The following is a 26283-nucleotide window of genomic DNA, read 5'->3' as shown; positions in this document are numbered from 1 at the left end:
CTCTTGAGTCTTGTATTTAAAAGTAAAATTATCTATTCAGCTCTGGTCTTTTCATCAGAAATGCTTGCAAGTCCTCTATTTCATTAATTATGCATTGTATCCTGAAGAATTATATTCAGTTTTGCTGGAAATATTATGCTTGGATGTTATTATAGCTTCTTTGCCTTCTGTAATATTATATTTCAAATCCACCATCCCTTTGAAATGAAGCTATGAAATTTTATGTGATCCTGTTGATTCCCGATTTGAGTTGTTTCTTTTTAGCTGATAAAAGTATTTTTTAAAGCTGAAAGTTTTGAAATTTCGTTATAATATTTTGAGGAATTTTCATTTTGGTATATCTTTTAGAAGGTGATTGGTGAATACTTTTAATTTCTATTTTGCCACATTAGGACAGTTGCCCTTTACAATATTTTGAAATATATTTCTGGACTCCTTTTCTAATCACAGCTTTCTTATATTCCAATAATTTGTTAATTATCTTTCTCAATTTGCTTTCCAAGGAAGTATTTTTTTCTGATTACATGTTTCACATTTTCTTCTATGTTTTAATTTTTAAATTTGTTTTGTTGTTTCTTGATGTCCCATAGAGTCATTGGCTTCCACTTTCTCAATTCTAATTTTTAGGGAATTATTTTCATCAGTTTCCCCTATTTAATCAATTCTGCTTTTCAAGGTGTTCTTTTCTTCAGTGAGCAAGAAAGAAAAGGAACTAATAAGTAGAATTCCAAACCTAGAAAAAGGAATAACAAATGGTCTATATTTATAGAGTGAGGGAAAGAGAGCCAATAGGATTAGGATTGTTTTAAAATTGTATTAAATTTATAATAAAATTATTATATATAATAATAATTATATATTTATACATAATATATACTTATAAAGTATATGGGGGGTCCACTATTGATCTTTTGTGTTTGTGTTGCATGTTTTATAACTTCTCTGCTGATCTACTAGCTTGCAACCAGGCCAAAGTGGCCAATACTGCTATAGATTCCTGTAGATTCCTTCCCGTAGATTCTCTTCCACACAGAGTCTGCACCAACCAGGGGAGTCTACACCACTCCAGAGAGTCCATACCAACCAGGACTCTGAGCTGTCTGTACTCAGCTGCTTGTGCTTCATTGCCTCCCTCCCATTTTTGATTGAAACAGACCTTTTCTGGTGATCTTTGAAATTATATTCTGCTGATAATTTGTTGCACTCCCAATATTTGTGGGTTTTGCCAGTCCAGAGCGAATTCAGATGCTGTATTTCATAAATAGTGTTAGGATTGTACAGAAGGTCAGAATGAAACTGTGTCATTTCCACCATCTTGGGTCCACCCCTATCTCATTGTTGAAGAGAACAACGTCCATCAGAATTGATCTCTGTATAATCTTGCTGTTGCAATGTATAATGATCTCCTGCTTCTGCTCATTTCACTTAGCATCAGTTCATGTAAGTCTCTCCAGGTCTCTCTGAAATCATCCTGCTGATCATTTCTTACAGAATAATAATATTCCATACCATTCATATACCATAGCTTATTCAGCCATTTGCCAACTAATGGGTATCCACTCGGTTTTCAGTTTCTTGCCACTACAAAAAGGACTGATACAAACATTTTTGCACATTCAAATCATCATTTTTAATAGATCAATAGTACTTCATCATCATTACATGCCAAATTGATGAGCATCCCATTGATTTCCCATGCCTTGTCATTACAAAGAAAGTTCCTATAAACAGTGTATGTGTGTGTGTGTGTGTGTGTGTGTGTGTGTGTGTGTGTGTGTGTGATTCTTCTTTTATTTGACTTATTTGGGATACAGACCTAGTAATCGTATTTCTGAATCAAAGGGAATAGCTCTTTGGACCTTATTCTAAATAGTTGTTCTGAATGGTTAGACCACTTCACTACTTTACCAAAAGTTCATTAGAGTGCCTAATTTTTCTTATCCCATCCAGCAGTGGTCATTTTTAATAAGAGTGAGATGGTACTTTAGAGTTGTTTTGATTTGTTTTTTCTAATTAATAGGGAGTTAGAGCATTTTGTTTCCATATGACTGTACATAGTTTTGTTTTCATCTTCTGAAAACCATTCATATCTATTGATAATTTATCAATTGGGAAGTGGCTCTCATTTTTATAAATTTGATTCAGTTTCCTAGATATTTAAGAAATGAACCCTATATCATTTCTGTATCTGGGAAAATCACATTTCATATTACTTCATTATTTACTGTACTTTTGGAAAAAATGCAATTTTCTTTATGATTTCTTTTAAATAGTTCTATTTTTGTTTTTGCTTCATCTGAGAGTATGATTACTACTCTTGCCTTCTTTTAAACTTCAGCTGAAGCATAATAGATTCTGGTCAACCTCCACATTTTAACTCTGTGTTTTTTTTTTTTTTTAAGTGTATCTTTTATAAACAACATAATATTAGTTTCTGGTTCCATTCTGCTATCCACTTTCATTTTATAGGTGAGCTCATCCTATTCCCATTCATAGTTATGCTGCAAATTTTCCTTCATCTTATTTGGTATCTGATGACTGGCTCTCTTAATTTGCCCTTTCTTATAATCATCCCTTTTTCTCTTATCCTCTTATCGTAAGAAGAAAATTTCAAATGATCCTTCATTTGCATATTCAGTTGGAGATACCTGTAGTATCTACAGGAAGAAAACCCTAAATCAGATCACAGAGAGTCTGATATAACTGAAAACACTGGAGACTAGCAATTTTGTCTGATTCCTTTCCTTTCCTGTTATTCTGTTGACAAGATAGATTTTTATATCTGTGTGTGTGTGTGTGTGTGTGTGTGTTTGTGTACCTGTGTGTTGTCACATGAGTGTTTATACATATATATAGTCAGCTTGGTAGCACAGTGAAAAATGTGCTAGGCTTGAAGTCAGGAAAATCTGAGTTCAGATAGTGTCTCAGGTACTTACTAGCTGTGTCATCTTGAGGAAGGCAGTTGACCTATAGTTATCTATAAAATAAGCTGAAGAAGGATATGGCAAATCACTCTGATACTCTTGCCAAGAAAATCCTAAATTTGGTCACAAAGTCAGTCATGACCCAAACGACTGAACAACAGCATATAGACATAAATATATAGATACACATAGAGATGTAAATATGTATGTTATATAGATATTAATAAATAAATATAGATATTTGCATAGTGTGTGTATATGCATACTTTTTGTTCACTCTTTGAATCAATTCAAGGAGAGGGAAGTTCAAGTCTTCTCTCAATACCACTTGTTCCATTTTCTCCTTTACTGTAAAAACGCTTCCTTGCATACCTCATTCTACCTCTCCCTTATTCCTTCTCCTAGTTGCATTCCTCTTTTTTATATCTTCATTTTTTGAAGATTATCCCAATATGATTGATTCATACTTGTCTTCTGTCTAAGTAGACTCCTTTTATCTTCCCCAATCATGATAAATTTCTTGGGAATTCCATGTTTTATCTTCCCATAAAGGAAATTGTTTAACTTTATTGGGTCTCTTATATTTTCTCTTTCATGTCTTCCTTTTTATGCTTCTCTTGAGTCTTGTATTTAAAAGTAAAATTATCTATTCAGCTCTGGTCTTTTCATCAGAAATGCTTGCAAGTCCTCTATTTCATTAATTATGCATTGTATCCTGAAGAATTATATTCAGTTTTGCTGGAAATATTATGCTTGGATGTTATTATAGCTTCTTTGCCTTCTGTAATGTTATATTTCAAATCCACCATCCCTTTGAAATGAAGCTATGAAATTTTATGTGATCCTGTTGATTCCAGATTTGAGTTATTTCTTTTTAGCTAATAAAAGTATTTTTTAAAGCTGAAAGCTTTGAAATTTCGTTATAATATTTTGAGGAATTTTCATTTTGGTATATCTTTTAGAAGGTGATTGGTGAATATTTTTAATTTCTATTTTGCCACATTAGGACAGTTGCCCTTTACAATATTTTGAAATATATTTCTGGACTCCTTTTCTAATCACAGCTTTCTTATATTCCAATAATTTGTTAATTATCTTTCTCAATTTACTTTCCAAGGAAGTATTTTTTTCTGATTACATGTTTCACATTTTCTTCTATGTTTTAATTTTTAATTTGACCATATAGTAGTCACAGAGATATTGCAAATACAAAGCTGCATCCTTTGCATCATATAATAAAAATCAGTTCAGGGAGAGCAAAAAAAAAAAATACAAAGACCCAAATGGAGAATTATTAATGAAATCTTAAATAAAAGGTATCACCACCCCATCCTTTGGGAGAGGTGGAAGGTCTACAACTATTGTACTTTGAATGATATTTTCAGATTTTTTTTGATGAATTAATTAGTTATGCTGATTTTTTCTTGTCTTTTTTATTTAAAAATATAATTAGTTATATGAAATATCTCTGGGAGAGAAAGGAAGAAGTTTACTGGGAAAATTATGGTGATATAAAAAATCGATAAAACTTATTTAAATAAAGGAGGGAAGCAATAAATTGGGGAAAATATTTGTAATAAGTTTTTCTGATAAAGTTATTATTTACAGGATACAAAACTGTATCCTGTAAATAATACAAAACTGACTCAACTGTACAATCAAAAGAGTCAATTCCAGAATTATAAATGGTCAAACAATGTGAATAAATAGTACCCCAGGAGATAAGCCCAAGCCATCTATAGCCATATGAAAAAATGTTCTAAATCACTAATAATCAGAGCAAGGCAAATTAAAGTAGTTCAGCTTCTAGATCATACTTTTGGGATGGCAAAATCAACAGGAAAAAATAAATATAAAAAATGTTCATCTGGGGATTTGGGAAAAGGGAAACACTGCTATACTACTGATGGAGCTGCAAATTAGCTCAGTCTTTCTAGAAATCAGTTTGGAATTATTTCAAACTCAGCTAGAAAAGGATCCGTGGATATTAAATCAGAAAACCAACAATTAACATTATTATGTTGTACTGCATTTTCTTTATTTTATTAAACATTTTCTAATTGCATTTTTTACAATGAAAATATTTATCTTTGTTCTGAAATACAGTGACCTACCCTTGCATACAATGTTAAATATTTAACAAATGAGTGAAGGGCTAAAATTCGAGTACCATTAATTACATGGGAAGTAGAAATTATCAAAAGTATCATTTTCTAAAAGAAAGTATATAAAAATAGATTATTTGATTCATGAATCATTTCTCCCTGGATCATTTCAGTGTTTTAGTAACTCTTCCAAAGTCCTGTGTGAAAAGGGAATAAATTAAGAATTACAATTTAGTAATTGTAGGTGAATTTCAAGGTTTAATTCTATCCCATTCTGGGTTAGTGGGAAATAGTGTTTTTAATGTACTAAATATCATTTAAAATCTTACCTTATCTCACTGTATTCCAAATATATGGCTAAGTAGAATGAATTTGACCTGTTTTTCAATGTTATATCACTCTGGCATGCAAATTTCAAAAGCAATTTTTCTCTGAAATATCCATGACATTTGAAAACATTTTTCTTCTTTTTTTGTGAAAAAAGGAACAAATCAAAAGGGAAAAAACACCAGAAAGAATGAAAGGAGGGGGAAAGCTCCTATCTGCATTCAGAGTGTATCAGTTCTTTATCTGGTTATTGATATTATCTTTCTTCATGAGTTCTTTGTACTTGTCTTGGATCATTGCATTTCTGAGAAGAGCTAAATCAATCATAGTTAATCATCAAATGATGTTTCTGATACTGTGCACAATATTTTCCTAGTTTTGCTTATTTTTCTTTCTTTAGTTTTGACAAGTCTTTCCAGGTTTTTTTGAAATCTGCCTGTTCATCATTTCATATTGTGCAATAGTATTTTATTACATTTATGAACATTCCCATCAATTTCCAATATTTTGTCACCATGAAGAGAGATTTTATAAATATTTTTGTACAAATAGGTCCTTTTTTCCCTTTTTTATGATCTCTTTGGGATACAGACCTAGGCAGATTGCTAGTTCAATGGTTGGTTATACATGGTTTGATTGTCCTTTAAGCATAGTTTCAGATTGTTCTTTAGAATGGTTGGATCAGTTCAGAACTCCATCAACAATGCATATTAGTGTCACAGTTTTACCACATCCTCTCCAACATTTATCATTTTCCTTTTTTGTTACTTTGGTCAATCTGGTAGATGTGAGGTATTATCTCAAAGTTTTAATTTGCATTTCTCTAATCAAAAGCAATTTAGAGCACTTCTTCCTATGGCTATGTATAGCTTTGATTTTTTTCATGTAAAACATGCCTATTCATATTCTTTGACCATTTATGTATCTGGGAATGGCATGATTCAGTTCTCAATTTGAGAAAAGAGACCTTTATCAGAGGCTGTAAAGATTGGAAAAAAATCTTTTTCTCAGCTTACTGATTTCCTCCTAAACTTGGTTTCATTGGTTTTGTTTAATACAAAAACTTTTTAAATTTAATATAATCAAAATTATCTATTTTGCATTTTGCAATCTTCTTTATCTCTTGTTTGATCAAGAATTCAGAGTAGATTGATTGTTCCCATAGGTCTGACAAGTAGATTATTCCTTGCTTTTCTAATTTGCTTTTGGTGGTCATCTTTATGATTAAATTATGCACCCATTTAGAACTTATCTTGGTATATTGTGTGAGATATTGGTTTATAGGTAATTTGTATCTTTTGTTTTTTCAGTTTTATCAGGAGTTTTTGTCAAATTGTGAGTTCTTATCCCTAAAACTGTAATCTCTGGGTTCATCAAAAATTAGATTACTTTTATCATTGACTACAATGTTTTGTGTACCTAATCTATTCCACCAATTCACTTCTCTATTTCTTAGCCAGTATCAGATAGTTTTGATGATTATTGTTTTATTTTTCCCTCCAAATTATTTTTAATTTATTTTTAACACATATTGCTTTATGAATCATGTTGGAACAGATAAATCAGAGCAAGACAGAAAAATCATGGGAGAGATTAAAAAACAGAAAAAAGAACTGAACATAGCATGTGTTGATTTACATTGAGTATCCTTAGTTCTTTTATTAGATACAGATGGCAAAATTTTCTTCTTGATATTCCTCAGTCAACAACTTAAGAAAAATGTCCTCAATGCAATTGTATTATTTTGCATACAATACGACCTCATATATATGTTGTTTTGATATGTGAAATAGCTTATGTTAGTGATTAGACTCAATCTTGGAATTAAGGCTGGAGTTCAAGTACTACTTCTCATAGTCTCAGTAACCCTAAGCAAAAGTCACATAAACTCTCAATTTATGCCCTAGATGTAAAACTAAGCCTTGCTGGCTTTAAATTTAGTTCTTCCACAGGCCAAAATGGTGAAAAGAAGCCAGGAATTTTTCTGAGTTCTCCCCATTTTCTCTCAGAAATAACATTAAATTAGGCCTCCAAAAGGATTCTGGAATGACTGAATTCACAAAAAGATGGAATGAAACAACTTTCCAGCTTATGATAACCTAGAAGGATGTTAGGAAAGATCTATCTCATTTGGGGAAAAAAGTGGAGTGCATCCCAGTGTAGACAGCGTCCAGGCAAGCCAACAGAAGACTCTTAACCTCTAAACAAAGATTAACAATATAGACCCCCTCAGTCCTGGCTCAGTACAACAGCCATTAGGCTTACAGTCACAGAGCAGATGGCAAATTGCCAGTCCCAGAATACTGTAACATCAGGCAAGATTATCCCAGCATGTCTGGGTGGAAAGCCTGTACTTTCCTTGGCTCTTGGACCTCAGGACTAGATGCTTGGGATAATGACCCTGATGTTCTAGGAACAAAGTTTAACTTTTAAACATAAACAAAAATCTAAAAAGAGCTTTTGACATAGGAAACTGCTAAGGTGACAGTGAAATTCAAAACACAAAGTAAGAAGATCACAACAATGTTAAAATGCCTTCATATAAGGCCCAAAGAGGATTACGAATTGGTCTCCTGCCCAAAAATTCCTCTTTGAAGAGCTCAAAAAGGATTTTAAAAATTAAGTAAGAGGAAGAAGAAAAATTGGGGAAAAGAATGAGAATTATGCAGAAAATTATGAAAAATGTTTCAACATTTTGGAGAAAAAAAGCGCAAAGACTGAACAAAACAACTCATTAAATGAAGAAATGATCAAATTTTATATCTCTAAATACTAATGTGATAATTCTTCCTCACTTAATTCTATCTTTTTAAAAAATTATATGTAAAGATAGTTTTCAACATTCATTTTTATAAGATTTTGAATTTTCTCCCTTTCTCCCTTCACTCCTTCCTTCCCCAAATTGCAAACAATCTGATGTAGGTTGTACATGTACAATCATTTTAAATATATTTCCACATTAATCATTACATGAATAAACTAGAAAAAGAGCATGTCAATGAATTGGGCATACAATTGAAAAGCTAAAAAAAGAACAAATTAAAAGCCTTCAAGTAAAAACCAAATTAGAAATTTTGAAATTCAAAGGAGAGCTTAATATAATCAAAAGTAAGAATATTGTTGAACTGATAAATAAAACTAAGAACTGGTTTTATTATAAAATGTGAATACTTTCCCCTTTTTATGATCTCTTTGGAATACAGACCCAGTAGAGATACTGCTAGATCAAAGGATATGCACAGTTTGATAGCCCATTAGACATAGTTCACAACTCCACCAGCAATATAGTAGTGTTCCAGATTTCCCACATCTCCAACATTTATCGAATAATTCCACTTTAAAAAGTAAAGTTGAACAAGCCATTAATTCTCTAAGAAAAAAAAATATCCCGTGTCAGATTGGTTCACAAATGAATTCTATAAAACATTTAAAGAACAACTAATTCCAATATTACATAAACCACTTGGAAAAATAGGCAAAGAAGAAATCCTACCAAATTCTTTTTATGACAAAAATAAAGTGCTGATATATAAACCAGGAAGAGCCAAAATAGATAAAGAAAATTTTCCTTATGAATATTGATACAAAATTTTAAATAGAGATTACATCAGCATATTAGAAGAATGATACATATGACCAGGTGGTATTTATAGCAATAATGCAACACAATAGGTCACATTGATAACAAATAGAATAAAGAGAAAACAAAATAAAAATAATATGATTATTGCAATAGATAGAGAGGAAAAAAAGCTTTTGCAGAAATGCAGCACTCATTCCTATTAAAAAAAATTTAGAGTGCATACAAATAAATATAGCTGTTCTTAAAATATTAAACATTGTTTGTTTAATAATATTCCATAACATTCATATACTCTAACTTTTTCAGCCATTCTTCAACTGATATGCATCCACTCAGTTTCCTGCCACTACAAAAAGAGTTGCCATAAACATTTTGACACATGTGGTTCCCTTTTGAAGGGAAGAGTTTATGACCAAACACTACTTAGACTTAGGGGTCCTCAAACTACAGGCCGTGGGCCAAATGCAGCAGCTGAGGATGTTTATGCCCCTCACTCAGGGTTATGAAGTTTCTTTATTCAAAGGCCCACAAAACAAAGTTTTTGTTTTTACTATAGTCCCGCCCTCCAACAGTCTGAGGGACAGTGAACTGACCCCCTATTTTAAAAGTTTGAGGACCCCTGACAGAGAATACTTTGCAAGCCAAATGGATAATTTTGATTGCATTAAGTTTAAAGGTTTTTGCATGAACAAAACCAACATTACCAATGTTAGAAGGAAAGTAGAATACTAGGAAACAAATTTTTACAAATAGTGTCTCTGATAAGTGACTTACTTTTCAAATATTAGAACCAAAGGGAAAAACACACATAAAAAAGAAAACACAAAAACAAAAAAGTGAAAATAATATACTTCAATATACATTCAGACTTCATACCTATTTTTCCTGGATATGGATAGCAGTTTCCATCACCATTCTTTTGGAGTTATCTTGAATCATAGTTTTGCTGAGAAAAGCTAAATCTATCAGTTGATCATTGCAAAATATTGTTACTATAAAATGTTCTCCTCGTCCTGCTCACTTCACTCAGCACCATGTCATGAAAGTGTCCAAGTTTTTCTGAAGTCATTCTCAATCAAATTTATGAGACTATATATCATTCCTCCATTGATAACGTTGAAAGACAGGAACAAGTATTGGTTTTTATATGAAGAAATGAAAACTATTTTAGTCATATAAAAATATTCTAAATCACTATTGATTAGAGAAATTGAAATCAAAACAACCTGGCTAATAGGGTTGGCCAATATGACAGAAAAAGAAAATAACAAATGTTGAAGAAAAGAGAAGTTTGGATCACATGCATTGTTGGTGAGTTGTGACCTGATCCAACCATTCTAGAGAGGAACAATCCCCAGAAAACAATACCCTTTGATTCAGCAGTGTCACTCCTGGGTATGTATCCCATCCATATGAGATCATATAAAAGGGGAAAGGATACACGTGCACAAAAATATCTTTAGAAACTCTTTTTGTGATGGAATATTTGGAAATTGAGAGTCTACCATCATCTTGGGAAAGGGTAAGCAAATTGTGGTAAATGAGTATAATGGACTATTACTGTTCTATAAGAAATTATGAGCAGAATGACTTCAGAAAAACTTGGACACTTTCATGACATGGTGCTGAGTGAAGTGAGCAGGACGAGGAGAACATTTTATAGTAACAATATTTTGCAATGATCAACTGATAGATTTAGCTTTTCTCAGCAAAACTATGATTCAAGATGACTCCAAAAGAATGGTGATGGAAACTGCTATCCATATCCAGGAAAAATAGGTATGAAGTCTGAATGTATATTGAAGTATATTATTTTCACTTTTTTGTTTTTGTGTTTTCTTTTTTATGTGTGTTTTTCCCTTTGGTTCTAATTCTTCTTTCATAACATGACTAATGTGGAAAAAATAAGTTTAATATGAATGTATGTAGATAACTTGTCTTAGAGAGAAGGGAGGGAAAATAGGAAGGGAGGAAAAATTAGAACTCAAAATCTTACAAAAATGAATGTTGAAAAATGAAAGTAATTTGTATTATTAAGTACAAAAAATGTCAGTTCTCTATCTACTTTGCCAGATTGTTTTTCATGAGTCTAAGCATAGATATGGAACAGTGGGTAGAGAGCTAGCTTCTAGTTTAAATAAGAAGTTGCTGTCTTACAAGGCCTTTTGTAAATGCAAGATACTGTAGAACCTGAAAATGTTTTGTTTAGATGTCACTTATTACAGCCAGGTCCCAGTTCATGTGAATAATCAATCTCCTGAAGTGGTTGCATATATTTGAATTTTCAGTTTTCTTAGTTATACTTTTCAAATGTACTAACTAAATTCAAGGGATTTATTCATCACAGTAATCAGGACCCAGATGCACTTAAAGGCAGGTAAACCACAAGTGTCTGTTAAATGGAAAAAAAAATGCTTATGTTCTTATTCTTTGTTTAATATAATAAAAAATCATTCTTATTTGTTATAGGAAAGATAATTATATTGCTTTTTGTTCCTTAGCTCCAAATCACACACAAAAAATAAAAATGCATAGTAGTTCAAGGAAATTATAAGAAATAACTTCCTCAAAAAGCTTAAATTAAATAAAATAAGAATAGTAATTGAGGAACTACTAGAATCTTAAGAAGGAAAACATGACTATATGTAATACAAATTCTAGAAATCCTAGCAAATAAATAAAAAATGACAAAAACAATATTGATGTAAAACATTATGTGTGTATCTATATATCTATCTATCTTACAGACTGTAATTTTAAAGAATACTTCTAATTTTGATAGCATAAATTGAATTGTCAGACCAATGGTAACAAAGCAGACAACATTTAATGGTTGTCTCTTCCCATTGCCATCATGACTGAATACATTCTCCCATGATATTTCAGAGGAATTATAAAAATATTTCAGAACCTGTAAATAACACTATATGTTACTTGCATTGGTAAAAATCATAAAAAGGAAAATGATAGTATTATGGAATGCACCTAGGAACAATTATCAAGAAATACCATGACAGAAGTAACTTAAAAATCTATTTAAATAGTTCAAAATCTCTTCAGAAAGTTATATGAACATTTACCTGGCATAAGTTATAGAAAATGTGAAGATAAAATAACATGATTAATGACAGCAACAAAAAGATATGAAAATAAATAGCAATCTATTAAAATTATTGATTTTCTTAGTAAATAAAAGCAAAAATCAAAATATTAATATAAAATGAGAATTAAAAGAGTGTAATAAGCCATTTGACATAAAACAAACCATTTTTAAAAGAGCCTTAAGAAACAAAGATTTCAGGGCAACTAGAAGGCACAGTGGCTAGAGCACTGGCTCTATAGTCGAGGACCTATGTTCAAATTTGGCCACAGACAGCCCTGTTTGTAGTGGCTAGAAACTGGAAATTGAATGGATGCCCATCAATTAGAGAATGGCTGGGTAAATTGTGGTACATGAATGTTATGGAATATTATTGTTCTGTAAGAAATGACCAGCAGGATGAATACAGAGAGGCTTGGAGAGACTTGCATGAACTGATGCTAAGTGAAATGAGCAGAACCAGGAGATCATTATACACTTCGACAACGATATTGTATGAAGATGTATTCTGATAGAAATGGATTTCTTTGACAAAGAGACCTAACTCAGTTTCAATTGATAAATGATGGATAGAAGCAGCTACACCCAAAGAAAGAACACTGGAAAACCAATGTGAACTATTTGCATTTTTGTTTTTCTTCCCGGGTTATTTTTACCTTCTGAATCCAATTCTCCCTGTGCAACAAGACAACTGTTCGGTTCTGCAAACATATATTGTATCTAGGATATACTGCAACATATCTAACACATATAGAACTGCTTGCCATCTAGGGGAGGGGGTGGAGGGAGAGAGGGGAAAAATCGGAACAGAAGCGAGCGCAAGGGATAATGCTGTAAAAAAATTACCCTGGCATGGATTCTGTCATTATAAAGTTATTATAAAATAAAATAAAATATTAAAAAAATAACCATTTGGAAAAAAACATTGGCCACAGATACATAACATTTACTGTCTGTGTGATATTGGGAAAGTCTCTTTATCCCAACTGCCTCACCAAAACCAAAATCAAACAAAACAAAACAAAAACAAGAAACAAGATTTTAGAGGAAAGAGACACATCCCAAAGATAGAGAATAAGGCAAAGTTCGTGGTGTCTATACAGTTGGAAAAATTCCAAAACATTGAAAATGTGAGTTGAATTAAATTGCATAAATGAAAAAGAGGAGACCATTTGTATAATGAATGGCAAAATAATCACATTAAGGGAAATGACTAATGCTGTATCTTCTCTAAAGAACTGAAAGCCAGATAAAATCTATAATTATTGGCTCAGACACTTAATAGTGTTGTATAAATTATCATCATCTTATCTGTATAAGAGATGCCATGAGTTATTGATATGTTTTCCTTACTTCTGTGTTTTTCTCAAGTTGCAAGTGTAAGTTCATGAAGTTTAAAGGGAATACTTATATTCAGACCTCAGATAACTTTCCTGACACCTGACCTCAACAACCTAACTAGGTAGAGGGTAATTCCCAGTATCCAAGTCCCTCACGCAACTGATTCATAGAACCACACAATTTCAGAGTCAAATAACTTTCAGTGGTAATCTAGAATAATCTAGAGGTAAAAGGAGTTTTTACTAAAATTTATTTGACAATTGGTAATTCAGAGATTTTTTTAAAGACCTCCATTGAAGGTAAATCCCCTACTTCCTAAGGCAACCCATATACCTTTTGGATAGCTCTAGTTGTTAGGAAGTTATTTTATCTCTCTTATTTTATCTATATTTATCTCTCTATCCACTTGTGATGTTAATGTTTCTCTTTATCTCTTTTTTAAACTACCCATCATTCATGATACTAACATGAATATAAATGAATATATCCTCTTTTCTTTTTTTTTAATTTTTATTTAATAATTACTTTATATTGACACTCGTTTCTGTTCCGATTTTTTTTCCCTCCCTCCCTCCACCCCCTCCCCTAGATGGCAAGCAGTCCTTTATATGTTGGATATATTGCAGTATATCCTAGATACAATATATGTTTGCAGAACCGAACAGTTCTCTTGTTGCTATATCCTCTTTTCAATGCAGTAACTTTTCATATACTAGAATGCAATCATTTTGTTCTCCCTAAAAACCTCTCTTCCAAATTAAATATCTCTAATTCCCTCAGTTTGTAATGGAGGATTAGCCAATGAGGGTTCAAGCCTTAGAGTATGCTCATATTTGTTATACAGCACACACACAAATATTGCCTACATCTTCTTACCCTCTAGGGATTAAGAAGGAGAAACAAAATAATTATATGGAAATTAAAAATTATAATAAAAAAGCATTATTTCTTTCCTAGAGAATAGAAGACAGAAGGTATAGAGGATGGTGTCAATGAATTTTGAGATTAAAGGAATCTGAGAAGAGGAAAAACTTGATTGAAGCAATTCAAAATGAAGTCAACAGAACTAGGAAACAATTTAGATAGTAACATTAATGTTACAAAATAGAGTAATTTTGAATTACTTAGGAACTCTGATCATCACTAGCTGCCTCCTAACAGATTGATGATTGATTCATATGAAGAATAAAACACAGTTTTGAATAGAGAATAAGGAAATTTATATTGCTTTACTATGCTTAATTCCATCAATTTCTTTATTTCTTGATGGAGTGAGATTTAAAGCACAATCTCAAAATGTTGTGGTAAAATCTTTGCTTTACTTGTGATCTTACTGGAAATATGTTCTTTATGCTTATATTGTTAGCTCATGGTTTTACATAGTTATTAGTTACCATTTTAAAGGAAAGTTCACTTATTTGCATACTTTCTAGTATTGTATTGTTTTCTTTTACACAAAAATGAATGTTATGTTTTAACAAAAGTTTTTTTTGAATATCTATTGAAATAATCACATAATTTTTGATATTCTTGTTATTAATGTTGGCAACTTTGTTTATAATCTGTAATATTTATCAAATTCTATATTTCATTACAGATATAAATCTATAGTAGACATCATTTGTAAGCCTTTTCATTTATTATTATTGATTCTTTTGTAATATTACATTTGAAAATTTTATAGGGACAACTAGGTGGTACAGTGGATAGAGCACTATCCCTGAAATCAGGAGGACCTGAGTTCAAATTTGGCCTCAGATACTTAATACTTCCTAGCTGTGTGACCCTGGGTAAGTCATTCACCCTAATTGCCTCAGGGGGAAAAAAAGGAAAGAAAAAAGAAAATTTCATATCATTGTCCATTAGATATGCTGGCCTGCAATTTTCTCTATTCACTGCATATCAATAAAATATGTGCTTATATGAGGAAATTTAGTAGAATCTCTTATTTTTATAATTTTTAAAAATAATATTGTTTTTATTGTTCTTTAAATATTTGAAAGAATTCCCTTGGAAATATATCTACTATCTGTTTTTTCTTCTTTGGTAGTTCATTTATGTTTCATCCAATTTTTTCCCTTGAGATTTGGTTTTTAAAATTATATTTCTTATTGTGCTAATCTAAATAATTAATATTTTTGTAAATATTCAGACACTTTCCTGAAGTTGCTATTTTTTTAAATTATAATTTAAGACAACTTTATTTTGCCTTCTTTTTTGTGAAATCCACTTTTTCCATTTTCATCTTGGATTTAACTTTCTCTTTTCTTCTTTGTAATCATTTTTTTTAATGCTTAAAATACAGTTTCCAGTTTTAGTCATTAATTTAATGAGTTGTTATTTTTTATTTTATTTATTTTTTTGGATTTTGATTGTGGTGTTTAATTGAGGCTTATTATATTGTTTTCTAGAAACATTTTTTGGTTTTGTTTTGTTTTTGGAGCCTTAATTTATGGGTCTGTTCTTTATCAATAATGTAAATGTTTAAAGACAAACTTTCACTGAAAACTACTTTGACTGCACTTCAAAAGTTTTGTTATAATATTTCATTATTTTTCATTGTCCTTAATGAAATTACTTATATTTACTATGATTTGTTATTTTAATCGTTTTCTCTTTAGTATTAAGTTAACTTTTAGTTAATACTTATTTGTTATGAGTTCAAATGTTGGAGTTCTTGTTCTTCTCAAAGCACAGGGCTTAGAGGCTTAGAGCCCTCCGAATATCTCCAAATCCAAAGGTTCTGTCCTTCAGCCTCTGCCTCTGCTTTCTTCAGTCTCCAACCAACACAGAGATGGAATGTCTCTCTTGTCTCCTTCTGGAGAGCCCAGCCACCAACTTGCCGCGGAGAGAGGGCTTCTGGTGTAGCTCCACTGAAATCCGTCAAAGTGTTCTCTGCACCAGAGTCGCTCCTCTCGAGTCCAGCTGAACTCTCTTCTGCGACCAGCCAGCCAAGAGGAAAAAATGTATTCTGGAATGTCTGTCTCGCCTTATATGTGAATCTTCTGAGAGAATGGGATTATGGATTTTCTCCCATAGTGCTCTCTGGCCCAAAGAGCTTTAAGGGAGGTGTGGACTCCCTTGAAGTTAGAAAGTTTACTTTGTGAAGCTGGCATACTTGTGGACTCCAATGAGTAAAGGTGTGAACACAAGCCTTGTATTAATTAATTCTACTTAGTACCTTGTTTCAGGTTCTGGCCAAAATCTTCTTGTAAAATTAGATCAACTCTAATTAGTTAGCAGTTAGTAAGGATTCCAACACTTATTCCTAGTTAATTCTTATCCTTATTATACTTCATGTGCCTATTACTAAAGGAAGTTCGTTGATGTCCCTCTGTTAATACTTTTACTGTGTTCCCTTTCCTTCCAAGTAATACTTTCCCTCTTACTGCCCTTTCTTATTTTAATTTTTTAAAAAACTTAAAAAAAATTACAGACTCTCTGTTTCATTGGACACCTATTATGATGCCTAATGATAGGATTCTGAGAAGAAACATATTTCCCACCATGCTGTAATTTAAGTAGTCTGTTCTTATTTACTCTCTTATGATTTCTTGATCATAATTACCATTTTATGTTTCTGTTAACTCCCGTGTATATATTTAAAAGTTTCTACAGTAGCTGAAAAATTATATTTGCCTTGGAAATTCACTTAACTCTTAGTGACTGCAAAATAATTACATTTAGTAGTATTAATATTTAATCTTATATTTATAATAAATCACTTTTTAAAAACTTCCATGCTTTTTTGGCAAGATTCAACAACAGCAAAATCTTTCTAAATGAAAATTTTAAGTTAAATGTTTCAAGCATATATTTTTTTAAATCTAGAATTTCAGATATTTGAATCATCACAGAAACACTGGGCTTTTTTCTCATTTAAAATATGATTTCTGAAAAAATGCATATTTGAGAATTACATTTAGTTTATTAATGATTATCTCAAAATGCCAGATAGCACTATACATTTTAGTAAGATGCAATAAATTGTTTGTACAAATACTTTTGTTTGTTTGTTTGTTTGATTTTTTTTGCTGAGACAATTGAGTTTAAGTGATTTGCTGAGGGTCACACAGCTAGTCACATTTGAACTCAGGTCCTCCTGACTTCAGAGCCAGCACTATCTATTGCACCATCTTGCTGTCCCTTATATTTTCATTTTATAAAAGCATATTGCTTTGGAAAAATATCATTTTTTGATTTTTTCAACCAAAATGTTTTTTTTTTCCTTATGCAAATATAAGAACTGGTAACAGAGACATAGAATATTGGACTTGGAGTTAGGAAGATCTGAGTTCAAATCCCACTTCAGAGATGCATTAGATTAATTTTAGGCAAATCAATTAAAAATCTTTTTGTCCCAGTTTCCTCATTTGTAAAAAAAAAAAAAAAAAAAAAAAAAGCAGATAGTAATATGCTTACCTCACAGGGTTATTATGTGTCATTTTAATTAACATAGGTAAAGTAGTTTGCAAACTTTAAGTGCTATGCAAATGTTCACTCCTTATCAATCTTTTGCCTGAATTTAAGTAATTTTTCATACCCTTTTTTTATATTAATCAGTTTTAGACTGAATACTGAATTATTCTGAATGTATCAGGAGCCACTTGATTCCTTAATCATATATCCCGTTTTTCTTTCTGGGAAATAATACATGAAGATTATCAGTCTTCAAGGATTCATTGTTGTGGAGCCTTTTGAATAGTCTGTGATTCTACAGAGAAGAATAACAATAGCTTAAAAAATAATTTACACTTTTTTTAAAAAAAAAAGAATTGTGGAATATAATTTATTTAGAACAGAAGAACTCATTTAGAACCAAAGAACTAGAGAACCAAACTCTTCAAGTGACCTGAAAAGATTATCAATCCAAACCTTACTTCTTTTACCCCAGAGGAGGGAAATAACATTTAGAGACATAACATGCTTTCTCAGGGCATTTAACTATTTAGTTCCTCTTCTTATTTATTCTCCTGTCTGCCTCATATTCCCTCTTACCCGTATTTGTTTACTATTTCTCTTCTGGAAATTATTTTTTCTTGATGGTGGATAGGAATAAAACTACATCCTTTTCTCTGAAGTCCAAGTAGTAGGTTTTTGCTTTTCCTTGTTATTTCTTGCCTATTATATAGTTATTTTTTAACACTTTTTTTTTTTTTGCAAATTCAAGGTCCTATTACTTTTTCAATATGTTCTATTCTTTTTGTGTTCTTTATTATATTTCCTTAGTATAGGGTTAATTTTAAAGTTCCATTCAACAGAGTTCCCTATGAAACTATATTTGTCTCTCTGAACATCTGTTTCCTCAATGACTAGCATAATTTTCATTTTTCATTAGAATTTTGTTCATCAGAATGTCTAATATTTTTAGAGTCACTGGGAAACAAGAAAGGAGATGGAGTTTTCCACACAGAATCAAGGGCAAAAGTAATCTAGGAATTCAGGATCAGATTAGGAGTGAACATGGCTGATATGAATACTTTCTCAAATGAAGGTTCTAGGGATGAGTTATCTAATCAGAGAAAGAGGCAGCAGGCCTTTATTCTTCTCCAGTGTGACAAGGTCACTGGAAAGGAGGCATAAATGTAGTCTGGGGAATTAGTGGTTTAGATAGATTAGGAGATGGAATAAATATAGTGTAATAGGGTACTGAAAATGTCCTCCTATCAACCATACCATCCAAGGAATTAAAAAAAAAGTTATGAGGACTTTAATATTAAATAAATTGGGGGAATCAGTAAGATAAAGAGGGTATGACTGAAAGAAAGAGCTAAAAATAAAGACAGAGAGATGGAGAAATGTTTCAGAAGATAGTAAAGGCAGAGAAATAATATATCTCCATGTTCTTTCTCTCACATAGTTCTTCTCTCCTATCTATGTTACCTTTTCAGCCAGTTTCTCTTTTACACAGGAGAACTTCAAAGGATCACTGCTTTAGAAGGAAAAGAAGATCTCTATTGGAGTCAGAAAAATTTGGGGACAAAACTTAATTGACAACAATGAATTATGTAATCATGGACAAGTCATTTAACATTTCAGTCACTCAGGAGATTTCCTAAGGAGATAAGTGAAAGATGGTGAATATTGAAAGAGAGTTTTCTGATTAGGAGTTTCCTAACTAATTTAATCACAGATTAGAATGAAAAGCAAAAAAAAATTCAAAATTAAAAAATAAACAATAAAAATAGCATTGGGGAAAAATTAATGGCATAACATTTCTTTCATATCTCTGTCTCTCACTAATTCATTATATGCTACTGGAATTCATTTTAACTTTCTGGGTCTCATTTTCCTCATCTATAAAATTAAAGGAATGGACTTTATTTCTAAGTTTCTTTCTAGCCTTAAAATTCTATGATAGTGTCATTTGCCACCTCCAACATTTTGATTAATTTCAGTTATAAGTGAAGTGTTCAAAATAGTTTCTATTCGTCAGAAAGTCTATGAAATGTGCTCTTTTAAACTTCAGGGCCTCATTTTTGATGCATTAATGATGAGTTACTCCACTGACAATATATTACTTTTAATTAGGCCCATTTTCTCCCTTCCCACCCCCCCCAACATGAATTACTGCATTTCACAAGGTAAGCGTTTGTCTCCCTTTTATCTTTAATGCATTGTTAAAAATCAAAGCCTGAATCCAAGTAGAATAGCAAAGTCAGTTGGTTTTTTTTTTTTTTTTTCATCTTAATTATATGCTTTATTTGTCTTTCAAATGCAGGCACATAATTGCTTAGAGACATGCTCTATGTTGAGTACAGGTGGGCTGAGGAATGAAATGTACCTTTTCTGAACAAAGTGGAATGAAGATGAAAACTTCTGCAATACATGGCTGTAATTGCTGGGTGCAGGTGTATAGGAAAGGAATGTTTCCAGTCACTTTGTTCATTCATCTAGTTTTGAGAAGAAAATGCTCCTTTTGTAGAAAAAAACGGAAGCTGTCATGATATTTGTAGAACAAGGGACTGGTTAAAGAACATTGAAAACTTGGTTAGCCTTGGGATGCAAAGCCATGCTCATGTGTTCCATTTATGAAATTACTGTTTTTTTCCACCCTCATGCTCCCCATTCTTAATGCTTTGGGATGTTACACTTTTCAAACTGTCACCTCAAGGCTGAAATCTTGTTTGGGATATAAGAAATGGGTTACCATCTCTGCAGGTCTAATGCTAGCCTCAGCAGCTTTCTCAAGAGTCCACTGGCAGAATCAAATTATCAGAGGTCACAGAAAAGGCTGCTCCTGACAGTATGCATTACACCTGAGACTCATCATTGTTGCAGCCATAATTTTTATTAACATTACTCATACAGTATATAAGTGCCAAGAGTGTTCAGATTTGACCCTCTCTATGTCCCCCTTTACCACCAATCTCAGATCCTTGCCAGTCTTCTTATCTCAGGGATCTTACTGAAAAAGTGACCTGTTAAATAACAGTGAATTCAAGTAAATTTATTTAATTTTGAAAGCCTTGTTGGTAGAGGTTTTCCACTTTGTGTAATTGTACCTTTTATCTTTAAATATCATCTTACTATGATAGAATCTCTTATCTTTAAGTATATATATATATATATATATATACACACACACACTTTATTTGTTAAAAATGAAACATTTCTTATTCAGCATAATATATGTGTAATAACTCAAATACTGAAATTTTCATGGTTTCTTCACCCAAGTTTTGAAGACATTTGTAATTTTAAGGAGCAGTGTCCTATTGAATATGTTGACTTTTATCTTTTCCCACTCTGTCAGGAAGGTGGTGTTTTTTTTTTCAATTTTTCAGAATTTGAAAATAAATTTCACTTCTTAAAAATAGTAACTAAAGGACTTCATACATTGCAAATAATATTTTGGGATCATATTTAGATTGTTCTTTCTACTGTGATTATTTTTTAAACTTCAATAAGGCTTTTCGCTATATTGTCAATTGGCAACAATGGCAGAAACTACTTTTGAGAAGAAATCTGCATTTTTATGAAATAAAAGCTTAAGTTATATTCATTCAATGACTTTGACTAGAGACAATTCACTGTTCTAAGAATCAGCAAAGTGAAATTGGAAGTGTACATTAATTAAAATCCTCTTAAGAATATATTTTAATATTACCTTTTCGTGAATACAAAATAGATGAAAATAGTGCCATAAATACTGTCTTAAATACCCAATTGATTTGTTTTGTTTTGGTTTTTGAAAAGGGGGAATAGTTGTTCATTATTACTTAAGTATTTGACTCATTGTGCTTGTCTGCTTCCATTTCTGTGAATCCTATAGTAATTGACCTACCTTGACCAGTCCATTTTACAATCCAGTGCCATCTATTAAACTTTTGAAATGACTTTGCCAATACAGCTTGGATAAAAAAAACCAATAAGTAAAAAATGGTTCCCTTATGGGCTGTCTTAGCATTTCTGGTCATGATTAATACTAGCAATTGCCCACATTTGATCTGATAGCTAAACAGGAAGAACAATTTTAATGGAAGGAAAGATTTGCCAGTAGTTTATAACATTGCCTGGGGTTTCCATGCAAAATATGCTTAATATTGGCATGATTTATTACTATGCTGAAAGACATCGGAAGTGAGGAAAGCAAATATTAATATAACACACAAAAATGCAGAATGCATAAAAGGAAATAGGCAATGCTTGATATACTACTGATGGATTTTTTTGCCAGGATAATGAATAATTGTAGTCTAATATAGAGTTTAGTTGCATTGTCTCTAAACCTAAGAAGCATATCAGATAAAAATAACCTTCTTCGACTCTTACCAGAATTGGTTCAGAAATAATTACTAATTATCTACAATAGGGCTGTGTGAAATCAGAGAAATGTGTGTTCAAAAATAGATGTACAAATTCTATAAACAGACAGATTAGAGCTCAAATGCCCTATAACTTATTAACTCATAACTTTTTTAAAAAAGAAAGAACGGCAAGGTTTTGCTTAGAATAAAGATGCCATTAACATTTAGTACTTTGATGTTTTGAAGGTGGTTTTGCCCATCATCAAGGTTAATTTGGCATGATTACTATAGAGATAGATGAAGTGGGATAGGAGAAGGATAGGGATAATTAAGGCAAGTTACATTGAGGATTGAAACTATTCAGTTATTGAAGAAGTAACCCTTTTACAAAACACAAACTGTTTTGTCATTTTAATCTAAAATTAATTTGTGCACTATTTACATTAGCTGTAATTTTCTTTGCCATCAACTATTTGGCAAATTGACAGTGTGATGTCTGAATAATGATTAGTGAAGAGTGTTAGCATTCATCATATTTGAAGTGTTTATTAATAACAAAAGAACTCATTATTTGTGTTGAATTTTATTTTAAATTTCTAGATTAATATAAGACTCTTCCAACTGTTATGCTATATACCTAAAGATGTTATATTTTAGAAGTACAAGAATGCAGCTATTGTATAATTTTATATATATGTGTGTGTGTATATATATGCAAGTAAAATACTTGTATATTCTTAAGAAAAATACTAGAATTTCTCCTTCATTAGTGAAATTATTTTAAACTTTGTTTTGGTCAAAATTATGGAAGAAATATCATTTATCTTATGATGTATGTTCACTATAAATGTCACAATTTTGTAGGTTATGCTCAAAATTTGTCTCTTCCTGTAGTAACCTTTATTAAGTCAGTGCTTTGTGATGTGTGATGCTAATACCTAAGAATACAGAAATAATATAAAATTATCCCTGCTTTGGTTAAGCTTAGATTTTATAAGAGGAAACCAGCATATATACATAGTTAGGTACAAAAATATAGACAAAATAAATATTTAGATAGATATGTAATCTTAGCCACATGGTTGTTTGGTCCTAGGAAGCAGGTCATAGTCCATTTATACCTTAATTCCATGCAACTTTTCTCTATTTCCTTGCACAAGCTCTACATACAAGATCCACTATGGAAGATTGCCTTGATTTTCCTGGAAATATTGTGGGACATTCTCTCGATCTAGATCTTGCTATATAATCAGCTCAGGTAATCTTCCTATCTTTTTTTTTTTTTTTTGAAATCTTTTACTTTCATAGGCTAGGTGATATAGTAGATAGTGATGGGCAGATCTGAATTCATATCCCAACCTCAAACACTTGCTAGCTGTGTGACTCTTGGAAAGTTACTTAATTACATTTGCCTACCTATAAAATGAGCTGGTATCTTTGCCAAGAAAACCAAAATAAGGTCACTGAATCAGAGTCTACTGATATAACTGAACAACAATTAAAATTATTAAGATAGTAGCAACATGTCTGTTTGTTTCTGTATCCTTCTGAGAATGATGGTGGTATGTTCCATTATATGCATTTTTGTACTTTATGTACATTTCCATATATATTTATACCCTAAAAGCACCATTTAAAATAAAGAGCATGTTTTGTTAACAAATACTGTTTGATTCTCCTTTGATAGCCTGTTTTAAAATAGACAGATTTTTGATGCATGTAGAACAAGCATCTAGTAATTAAGCACATTTGTTGCTTTTCCTTCAAGTATATAAGTACATAATATCTGATTTAATTTTATAATCATTGATAAATAACATAAGGGTTTGTACTAAAACTTTTGCCATAAGTTCAAAAAACCAAAGGAAATATTTTCAGAATATCTGATATTTTAAAAAAGGAAATAACAAATGATAGTGGGTTTGCAGGAATATCTAATCTGTGGTTTGTGGAAAACAGCTCTCACTTTTGAGAGCTGATTGTTAAATTTTCAGTGTCAATATTTATACTTCAGAAATTGGCAGTACCAAAATTTACCTTGATTAAATTATTCTGTTGATTGTATGGATTTAAGAAAGTGCTAATAATGCGCTCTCTCTCTCTCTCTCTCTCTCTCTCTCTCTCTCTCTCTCTCTCTCTTTCTGTGTGTGTGTGTGTGTGTGTGTGTGTGTATGTGTGGTGTGTGTGTGTATGTGTGTGGGCATAAACTTTTTTTTTTCTTTTGCTGAGGTAGAGCTTTATTTTTAAACATTTACAACACCACCTATGATTTCTTCTATAACATTGCTTAAGTTTTACTAAGAATGTATTAGAAAACTCAGGGAATAAAGTCATTACCAGATCAGGAAAAGGAAAATCTCAGTACTTTTAATGGTAAACTTTTCAGGCCTAAACTAGATAATCTGATTTTAGTAGATGTATTAAAGTTCTCCTAACCCCCAAAAGTAGTTGCTTCAATCACCAATTTGATGGTAACTGAAATTCCCTAAATGAAGACAGTCTTTCTTTTTCACAATTACATCTAAGGTTTAACATGTAAATGTCACTGGGGGAAGTAATTCAATTAATTAATTTCACACTAATAGATAAATAATCAGTTGGTTCCTTAGGGTTGTTTTTGATAACCCTATAAGAAAAAACAAGGACAGAAAAGGGAAACCAAAACTACCAAAGATGGATTTGATTTATAATACAATTTCCCCTAGCTCTGACTTTAACAGAAGTTATATTTTTCCATATAGTTTTCATCATATGAGGTCCTTGAACCAACTACAGGCCATCAATAAATGCCTAATTTTAGAAATGCATTAATTTTCTATTTGTAAAGTGGATACTTAAAAAAAAAAGGGTATGTGAGAGGTAGGAAGGATGCTTTAATTATGTATAAATATAATCGTCACGGTTTTTTAGATTCTTACAGTTAAAATTCCAGCCAAATCTTTTCTTGAAGCACTAGAAAGACACCTAAAGGTTATTTAGATGACTGTTACATATTTAGTTACCAACTTTCTCTGAAATTAATTTTAGAGTGCAGAGGGAAATGCTACAAGAAGATGTTCCTTTGTGAACTGGCAGAGCTGCATAGAAACCATATTTGGAAAGATAAGATGAAAAATATGCAATAAAATTCACAATAAATCCCACGGGAGGGAAAAATTATTATAGGAGGTTCTTGCCTAATGTAAATTCTTCTGCTTTTCCAGTTCTTCTCTCTATATTCTTGTCCTTCAGTAGCCCCCTTTTTATCTCTAATGCATGTGAATTAAGGGAATTTATTTAAACTAATAAAAAAAGGGTCATTTTATAGAGTGTCACTTATACAGTGTCACCAATGTATGTAGCATATTAAGGCAACCAAAATACTTAGCTGCATAAGATCTTATTTTACAGGTATGCATTTGGCATATTTAGGAAGGATTAATCAAAGATTCAAGTCATCAAATTGAGAATAATTACTAAATGAACTTAGGTTCTCTACCTCTAGTCCTACTAGACTCACCTTTTAACATAGAGTTCATCCTTATTTTATCTATATATGCTTATCTTAAATTTAAGTATTTCCACTCTGCAGAATCATCTAAAGAAATAATTTCTCTGCACACTAGCATTTCAATTTATTTTGAAGACATTTGTCACCTTTTAGCCATCTTATTTTCAGGCAAAGCAAAGTCAGCTCCTTTATTCCTTCCTCCTAACATCTCTTTCTATCTATCAATAATTTCTCTTGCTTTTATCTGAGCAATCCCTATTTCTCCCCCAACCCTTTTTTAAAATGTGGAGATAAAAATTAGACACAATACTCTAGTAATAATCTATCTCTTGCTAAGTATGGCTAAGTATAACAAAATATGGGAGTTTTCCAGATGAAAGGGATCTTAAATATCACATAGCCAAAAGTCTCTATTATAATTCAGGGGTCCTCAAACTTTTTAAATAGGGGGCCAGTTCACTGTTCCTCACACTGTTGGAGGGTGGGCCTTTAAATAAAGAAACTTCATAGCCCTGGGTGAGGGGGATAATTGTTCTTAGCTGCCACATCTGGCCCGCGGGCCATAATTTGAGGACCCCTGAAAACTGAGATTAGGAATGTTATGTAACTTATTCTATATCCCCAAGCAGATGTAACATACTTTCATATCTATGTTTTGTCTTA

The sequence above is a fragment of the Antechinus flavipes genome, chromosome 5 (assembly GCF_016432865.1).
Source record: "Antechinus flavipes isolate AdamAnt ecotype Samford, QLD, Australia chromosome 5, AdamAnt_v2, whole genome shotgun sequence".
Lineage (NCBI taxonomy): Eukaryota > Metazoa > Chordata > Mammalia > Dasyuromorphia > Dasyuridae > Antechinus > Antechinus flavipes.
The sequence above is the reverse complement of the archived record's forward strand: the minus strand, read 5'-3'. Positions refer to the sequence as shown.